Below are 9,122 nucleotides of genomic sequence, written 5' to 3'. Positions count from 1 at the left end.
TTTTTTTTTTTTTTTTTTTTTTTTTTTTTTTTTTTTTTTTTTTTTTTTTTTTTTTTTTTTTTTTTTTTTTGACTGTTGTACATTCTGACGAAGTTCCAACTCCCTTATAACCTTTTTACTTGAAAGGGAAAAACACCTGCCGAGCATCGTCTTGACATACTTTGGTCCACGGCCTGACTTACGTTCAGGATAAAATTTGTGTCGTAGCATTACACAACTAATTGAGCTGGTTTTTGGTGTGTTGTTCTCTGATCTATAACTATATGATGTGGAAGTACTTGGGCTGGGACTCAACTCGATCTCTGGTATAGGCTCATTTGGAGTCCTCATAGGCGTGCTTGTAAAATCAGCTGTTACGTTTTCCTAGAGTTTGGTAATGGTAGATTCCATGTAAATTTTTCGCCAGGGAGCATACCTTGCATTATCCAGGATCATATCACAGAGTGACCCCTCATATGGGAAGAATTCTTTTCTTTGTTCTCTTGTCATGAGATTGAAGGGAAAAAAAAAAGAATCTGTTTGAGAGGATCTGTTAATAAGATAAGGGGGCATAGTTTGGTTTGACCTGTCCTTAAATCTCCCTTGATCGATTCCTTCAAAAATTGTAGATTCATGCTCCTTTTGTGCTGCTGCTGACTTCAGTTTTGAATAATCAGGTGCATCAGTGTTAAAGGGATATATACCACACTTCCTAAATCCAGCTAGGATATTTTCTTCTGTAACATACTTCCTGTAAGTAGGTAAAAACACCTCTGCAAAGTTTTCGTGTGACAGAATTTCCTCTTGATGTTCCATTTCCCACTCTTTCATAGCTCTTGTCCATCCTTTTTTGAGGGGGCCAAACACAGCCACATATGGCTGCAATAGATGTGTCGTATTTGGAGGCAAACCGTACAGAATGATGTTCAATTCATTAAGGGATTTTGCTAAGTAGTATAGTAGGGTGAGGCAATTTTGGACACCTTTTTAGTAACCTTTGTACAAAATCTATATTAATAATTTATGACCAAATACCAAACATGTTTTCAAGAGAGGGAGGTCTCATCTATAAAAATGGCTTGTTTCATAATCATCAAAGAATTATAAATTCTCGTATTACAGTAATGAAAAAAATATCTCAGAGGCGAGGCAATTTTGGACAGTGAGGCAATTTTGGACACGTCTGTATCTGTATCTGTCCAATTTTGCCTGACCATGGTTTTGAAAACTGTCCAATTTTGCCTTACTATATGAATATGTAAATCAAACTTTGTATTCGAGCACACAAATATACTTTTATGTATAAATATGCATATATGTAATTATAAAAATTCAAAATAAGACATGAGGGGTGCATTAAAAGGGGTGTCTGCCCAAGGTGACACCCTAAAAGTGAGTGACACCCTGAGAGTTACATTAAAAAAGAAAAAAGTTTCTTTCTAGCTTGATGGTTATGATATGATTTTCAAAAAGTTATTTAATACTGGGGACACTCTTAAAGCTGTTCACACTCAGGGGGTGAAACCTTCAAAAATATTGACCAAAACATGGTAACTTTAACACCCAATATTCTTCTGAGGGCTTTGTTCTCAAATCTACAAAATGAGTTTCATTAATATACCAAGATTCACGACCATACAGTAACACCGATATCACTAAACTGATATGTAGCCTGATTATTATATGTAATTTTAGGCGACCTGATTTCCAAATTTGACTTAACCTAGCCATCCTCTGATTTGTTTTTTTCAATCTTTCATTAAACTCAAATTCTAAAGCTCCTATATTAGATATCATCGTTCCTGTATATTTAAATGATTCTACCTCATTAATCCTTCCAAAGATATTTCATCTTCCATTGCATATTCCGTTCTCATCATCTGTCTTTCTTCTATTTATCTCTAGCCCAACCTCATGTGATTTTTCATGCATTCTGGTAAGCAAGCTTTCCAAGCCCTGTGGTGTTCTGCTAATTAGGACAGCGTCATCAGCATACTCTAGGTCTCCTAATTTTCTGTTACCAATCCAGTCCAATCCTTCACCATCCCCAACCGATCTATGCATTACAAAATCTATGAGGAGGATAAACAACATAGGTAACAACACATTCACTTAGAGTACTCCACTTTTTACTGGAAATTCGTTTGATAAGACGCCACTAACATTAACTTTCCATTTGCTATGCTTATGAACAGACAATTAAATTTACATATTTGAGAGGAACTCCATAATGTCACAGGACTCTCCACAAAATTTGCCAGAGCACATAATCAAAAGCTTTTTCATAGCCCACATATACCATAAAAAGTGGAATTCTATATTCTACATATTGCTGTACCACATGTCTTAAATGAAAATATGGTCAGTACAACGTCTACCTTTTCTAAATCCTGCTTGTTCATCTCTCAACTTTTCATCAATCTTTCTCTCTTGTCTCTTTAGAATGAGCATTCTATATATTTTCATGACAGCTGACGTAAGTGTGATGCCTCTGTAATGATTGCAATCAGTCAGATATTTTTTTGTCATTTTCACCAGCACTCCTAGCTCCCATACATAAGGCTTTGCCTCTTCACGCCACATTCTACAAAATAATCTTGTAGGTAATCTGGGAGTCACTTCATTTTCAGGCAATATCATCTCAGCAGTTATTCCTTCGTATACAGGGGCTTTCCATCTTTTGAGTTTTTTTTTTTAAGAATAGCTTCGACTTCAAACTCACCTAATACATTCTTGGGCACATCAAGGTCTTCATCAGTTTCAGGTATATCAACCAAATTATTCCCTTCGTATTTCCTATTCATGACCTCACTAAAGTGTTTAATCCAACGTTACTTTTCTTCATGTTCTTTTGTTATAACAGATCCATCTTTCTTTTTGATGGGTATATGCTTCTTTTTTCCCCATAGAGATTTCATTAATAATTCCAAGAGCAATTCCTACAACAAAGCCACTCCCTGAATTCATAGCTTTGTCAGCCTCATCTGCTTTCCTGTCTAAATATTCTCTCCAATCATTCCTGATATTTCTTTTGACCTCACTATCAATACTGAAATACTTGGCATGCTCTGCCTTGTAATTTTCATTACTTCCTCGAAAACTTTAAGAAATGAATTTCTGTCTTTGTCTTCTTTTTATAGTATCCCAAGTATCATTTGATATCCATGGTTTTCTCCTTGTAACTGCATGTCCCAAAACTTCGTCTCTTATGGTCTCTTAAGACTGTGAATCGATTCCTACATTCAGTTACAAAGATTTCTGTGCTCATCCTCTAGAAGCTTAGTTGTATCAAACTTAGGTATTCTATCTACATTTCTGTTGGGTTCTTTCAGTTTTAATATTTTTGTGGCAATGAGGAGCTGGTGATCACTACCAATAACTGCACCTCTATAGCTTCTTAATTTCCCAGAGTCCTCCTTCTCTCTTTATCAATGGCTATGTGATCTATTTGATATTTGTAATTGCCACATGGTGAAGTCCTTGTATATTTGTAGATCTCCTTGTGCTGGAAAAGAGTACCTCCAGTAAAAAGATTGTTTGTTGAACAATAACTTATAAAATGTGCCCCATTTTCATTTGCAACTTCGCCAAGAACCTCAACGCCCATCACATTTTCTATCCCTTGATTATTCCTTCCAACTTTAGCATTGAAGTCATTAATCACAATTTTCATATCTCTCTAGGTTCTCACCTATTATACTCTGCAGTTCTTCACAGTATTCATCTTTCCTTTTTTCTGGGGAATCATTTGATTCTCCTTGTAAGATGGAATCTTTGGGATCTTGAACCCTTCTGTGAAGCCTCTTCCCTTTTTGCCCTGCGGGCATGCTGTCATGCATTTGCGGGGAGGGGAACGTGGCAATTTTAACCTGTTAAAAAGTTTTCATTCTTTTTGCCTCTCGCCCGAGTGCGAAGGAGAGTACTGGAGCGTTGGCGCACAGGATGCTGCTTGTGCTCAGTTTCTGCTGAAGCACAGTTTTTGGTGAAGGCGCAGAAAAGCGCTGGCGCGTAGGAAACCAATGCGTAGGGTGAATATACAAGGAATAGGCCAGACTATTTGGCCTCTAATTTGAGGTACCTTACCTCTAGCATTAGAGGCTCTTTGACCTTTTATTTTGAGGTGCCATACTTCCAACATTAGAGGATATTTAAGCTCTATTTTGAGGTGCCATACCTTTAGTATTAAGGGCTCTATGACCTCTATTTTGAGGTACTATAATCTTAGCATTATATGTTCTTTGATCTCTAATAATTTGAAGTGCTTTACCTCTAGCATTAGAGGCTCTTTGACCTCTATTTTGAAGCTCCTTACTTTTAGCATTAGAGGGTCTTTGACCTCCATTTTGAGGCTCCTTACTTTTAGCATTAGAGGCTCTTTGACCTCTAATTTGAGGCTCCTTACTTTGAGCATTAGAGGGTTTTTTACCTCTATTTTGAGGCTCCTTATGTTTAGCATTAGAGGCTCTTTGACCTCTATTTTGAGTCTGCTCACTTTTAGCAATAGAGTCTCTATGACCTCTATTTTGAGGCTACTTACTTTTAGCATTAGAGGGTCTTTGACCTCTTATTTTGAGGCTCATTACTTTTAGCATTAGAGGCTGTTTGAACTCTATTTTGAGGCTCCTTACTTTGAGCATTAGAGGGTCTTTGACCTCAATTTTGAGGCTCCTTACGTTTACCATTAGAGGATCTTTGACCTCTATTTTGAGACTGCTCACTTTTAGCATTAGAGTCTCTTTGACCTCTATTTTGAGGCTCCTTACTTTTAGCATTAGAGGGTCTTTGATCTCCATTTTGAGGCTCCTTACGTTTAGCATTAGAGGGTCTTTGACCTCTATTTTGAGACTCCTTACGTTTAGCATTAGAGGGCCTTTGACCTCTATTTAGAGGCTCATTACTTTTAGTATTAGAGGCTCTTTGACCTCTATTTTGAGACTGCTCACTTTTAGCATTAGAGTCTCTTTGACCTCTATTTTGAGGCTCCTTACTTTTAGCATTAGAGGCTGTTTGACTTCTATTTTGAGGCTCCTTACTTTTTGCATTAGAGGGTCTTTGACCTCTATTTTGAGGCTTCTTACGTTTAACATCAGAGGTTCTTTGACCTCTATTTTGAGGCTCCTTACTTTTAGCATTAGAGGCTCTTTGACTCTATTTTGAGGCTCCATACTTTAAGTATTAGAGGCTCTTCGACCTATATTTTGAGGCTTCTTACGTTTAGCATTAGAGGCTCTTTGACCTCTATTTTGAGGCTCCTTACTTTTAGCATTAGAGGCTGTTTGACTTCTATTTTGAGGCTCCTTACTTTTAGCATTAGAGGCTGTTTGACCTCTATTTTGAGGCTCCTTACTTTTAGCATTAGAGGGTCTTTGACCTCTATTTTGAGGCTCCTTACTTCTAGCATTAGAGGCTGTTTGACCTCTATTTTGAGGCTCCTTACTTTTAGCATTAGAGGCTGTTTGACCTCTATTTTGAGGCTCCTTACTTTTAGCGTTAGAGGCTCTTTGACCTCTATTTCTAGGCTCCTTACTTTTAGCATTAGAGGCTCTTTCACCTCTATTTTTAGGCTCCATACTTTAAGAATTAGAGGCTCTTTGACCTATATTTTGAGGCTTCTTACGTTTAGCATTAGAGGGTCTTTGACCTCTATTTTGAGGCTCCTTACTTTTAGCATTAGAGGCTGTTTGACCTCAATTTTGAGGCTCCTTACTTTTAGCATTAGAGGCTCTTTGACCTCTATTTTGAGGCTTCTTACGTTTAGCATTAGAGGGTCTTTGACCTCTGTTTTGAGGCTCCTTACTTTTAGTATTAGAAGTTCTTTGACCTCTATTTTGAGGCTTCTTACTTTTAGCATTAGAGGGTCTTTGACCTCTATTTTTTAGGCTCCTTACTTTTAACATTAGATGCTCTTTGACCTCTATTTTGAGGTGCTATACTCTAGCATTAGAGTTTATTTGACCTTTATTTTAATCCCCTTACCTCTAACATTAAAAGCTATTTTTGGGTGCTTTATTTCTAGAACTAGAGGCTCATTGAGACCTCTGTTTTAAGGTGACTAACCGCTAATAGTAGAGGCTATTTGACCTCAGTTTTTAGTTGACATACCTCTATAATTAAAGGCTATTTTTTATACTTCTACATATAAAGGCTTTCCTTCTCTATTCTCTTCTTTTATAGTTTTTCGAGATCTTCTTTGCTTTGTTCGCCAGTCTCCTTCGAGATTTCAAGAGACATTTCAGTGTTGTTTGTCCTCGGTTCGTCAGATTCCTCGGAGAAATCGATGGCTTTCATGTCTTTACTTATAAGGGCGATGGGTAAAGACATGGATGCCATTGATTTCTCGGCATACGCTATACGCCTTCTTACTAAAGTCAACGAAGAGCAACACAATATATTTACCAATGCCATCCTGATATGTTCTATCTTCAGTGCCGAATTTTGAAGAAACACACGTCGCTCACCGCTTTGCACCAATGCAATCCAATTATATGACATCGTCGCTAAACTACAAGCAAATTATCCTTCAAGGCGCTTACATTATGATCTTAGCTAGCCAACTTCGTCGGCACCTATCCAAACTATCTGTAGATGAAGGTGTTCCAAATAGCCTCCAGTTCATCCTGTAGCTGTAACAAAATTCTCACAGTCAGTTACCTGTTCCGCCAGAACGCGAGCTCTGTGAGTAAAGTGAAATCCTCCTCCCAATGTTCACTGCGTAAACTTCCATAGCTACAGTACATACAGATCGTGAGGTGTTGCAAGGTATGTTTAAAAAAGAAAGAAAAAAGAGAGGTCAGGTCTTCAGAAGTCTTTTGGAATCCGGGGCGGAGCCGTTCAGAACTGCTCCGGGAAGATTCCGTTCTGGAGTCATTCAGAACTCTATGCTAAGTGTACGGCTATTTCGTCTGAAGTCATTTGGAGAGGAGATTCAGGAAGATTTTCTTCCGAAATCGTTCAGAGATTTCTGGAATCATTCAGAATTCCATGCTAAGTCTATGGAAATTCCTTCTGAATCCTTTTGGAGATGCACGAAGATTTTCTCCCGAAGCCGTTTAGGACTCGCGAAAAATTATGATGATGATGATGATAAATTTCGTGATTTGATTTTGATTTACAGCTCTGTGAAGATTCCGTTCTGGGCACATTCAGAACTCTATGCTAAGTCTACGGCTATTTCTTCTGAAGACATTTGGAGATTCAGGGTTTTCTTTCGAAGTCGTTCAGAATTCCATGCTAAGTCGCTAAGTCTATGGTAATTTCTTCTGAATCCATTTGGAGAATCACGATTTTCTTCCGAAGCCATTTAGAACTCGCTAAAAATTCTCTTTTTCTCTGGTTTCTATAGGCCTAATAATAATAATGATAATAATAATAATAATGATAATAATAATAATAATAATAATAATAATAATAATAATAATAATAATGATAATAATAATAATAATAATAATAATAATTTTTGTAAGCAACAATCTGCTACCTGCAGCTCTCTATTTGGTTAATGCCTTTTCTCCTCTTGTTATCATCATCATTATTCCTACCTCTTCTCTTCTAACTCCATCTGTTCCTTAGGGCAAAGATATCCAAACTATATTTCATAAATTCATTCTCTACTAGCTGTAACTTCCCAGTTTGATTCATGGTTCTAACATTTCAATTACCAATTTTCAATTTTTCTTTAGTATTTACGAACCGGGAGTTTCTTAGCAACCCACTACGGCCGGGACTGGGGGCAATTCTTTCATTTTCACTTTCCTTAGACTGACTAAATTCATAGAGGATTCATAGGCTAAATTCATCAAAGAATAGCCAGTATCTTAGCGATGCGCAGCGCTTATCTAAATAAGGCAAGTGACCCCTGCCGGTCCATACTAATTCCAGTAAGATCAACTGCCGGACATTAGAAGTAGAGGAGTATCCAGAGCACCAAACGGATACATACCTTTTTCAAATTACAGATGGAATTAATAGTCCTTTATTTATGGAACCCATGCCTCAAAGAGAATGTTTAGTGCCATATTTAAAAGAACTGAAGCTGTTTTTTGAGCATTCGGTTGAATTAAATAGACCCGTCATATATTCAAGCATTTAAATTGTCACGTATATGGCTATAGTATATATTGAATTGTTCACCTTTATTTCCAATTTTGTACTTGTCCCTATTTTCTCATTAGTAATAGGTTTGATTATTATTTTCTATGAAAAGAAAACTTTTTCTTTTTTATTTTCTTATAAATCAACATGATTTTCTATTGAAATAAATGATAGAAAATATTTTCAAAGAGCTATTCTTTATCTATGTTTCTAGTTGAAATTATTATGAATATATATATATATATATGTATATATATATATAGATAGATAGATAGATAGATAGATAGTTTACAAAATCTATTACTTAATAACAACATTATAAATTGATGTTTTTTTTTTTTTTAAATTAAGTGTCCAAAATTGCCTTACCATTTTTCAAGGCGAGGCAAAATTGGACACTAGATATTCCATATGTTTTCATTAATTTTTTATTTTAAACCTTCCTTTAGCATCATCCACTAATTTGTTTTTAGAAAAAATAATTTAATGTATTATTTCTGATAAACCCTAAAATGAAGGTGAGGCAATTATTGGACACCCATATTCAACAATTTATGTAGGGGTACTTAATACCTTTTAAAAACCAGACATACTAATATTTATAAAGTAGAAGGTTGGGCAATTTCTAATAGCATTATAGTTTTCGAAAATTATAAATAATTTTAGAGATATTGTATCTGTCCAATATTTGCCTTACTTGTCCAAAATTGCCTCTGTCCAAAATTGCCTTACCCTAATATAATTATTCCTTGTTTCATGCCAATCTGTGAAAACTATCACTGACCGTTGAATATTCTTTTGGATCAACCAATCACTAAAATCATTACAAAGGTACTCATACAGAGTTTCAAAGGGATAAAGCCTTTTTCACTCTTCCCTACTGTGAAATCATACTCCTCTGGGAATTTTTCAGCAAGCATAATGTTAATTCTCTTTCTTGGATATGTTATCATTGGTGGTGGTACTGAACCATTTGCACATACATTTGCTAGTACTGTGATATTTGCTTTCTCATACACTGAAACTTCCTCAAAAACGTGCTTTGATCCTTT

At 36.1% G+C, this 9,122-nt stretch overlaps 1 pseudogene; it reads right to left on the bottom strand.

The window, feature by feature from the left end:
- Nucleotides 1-363: 363 nt before the first annotated feature.
- Nucleotides 364-9,122, bottom strand: part of LOC137644787 (uncharacterized) — a 9,556-nt pseudogene continuing 797 nt past the window's right edge.

The sequence above is a fragment of the Palaemon carinicauda genome, chromosome 8, assembly GCF_036898095.1.
Source record: "Palaemon carinicauda isolate YSFRI2023 chromosome 8, ASM3689809v2, whole genome shotgun sequence".
NCBI lineage: Eukaryota > Metazoa > Arthropoda > Malacostraca > Decapoda > Palaemonidae > Palaemon > Palaemon carinicauda.
This window is presented reverse-complemented; position numbering and strand designations above follow the sequence as displayed.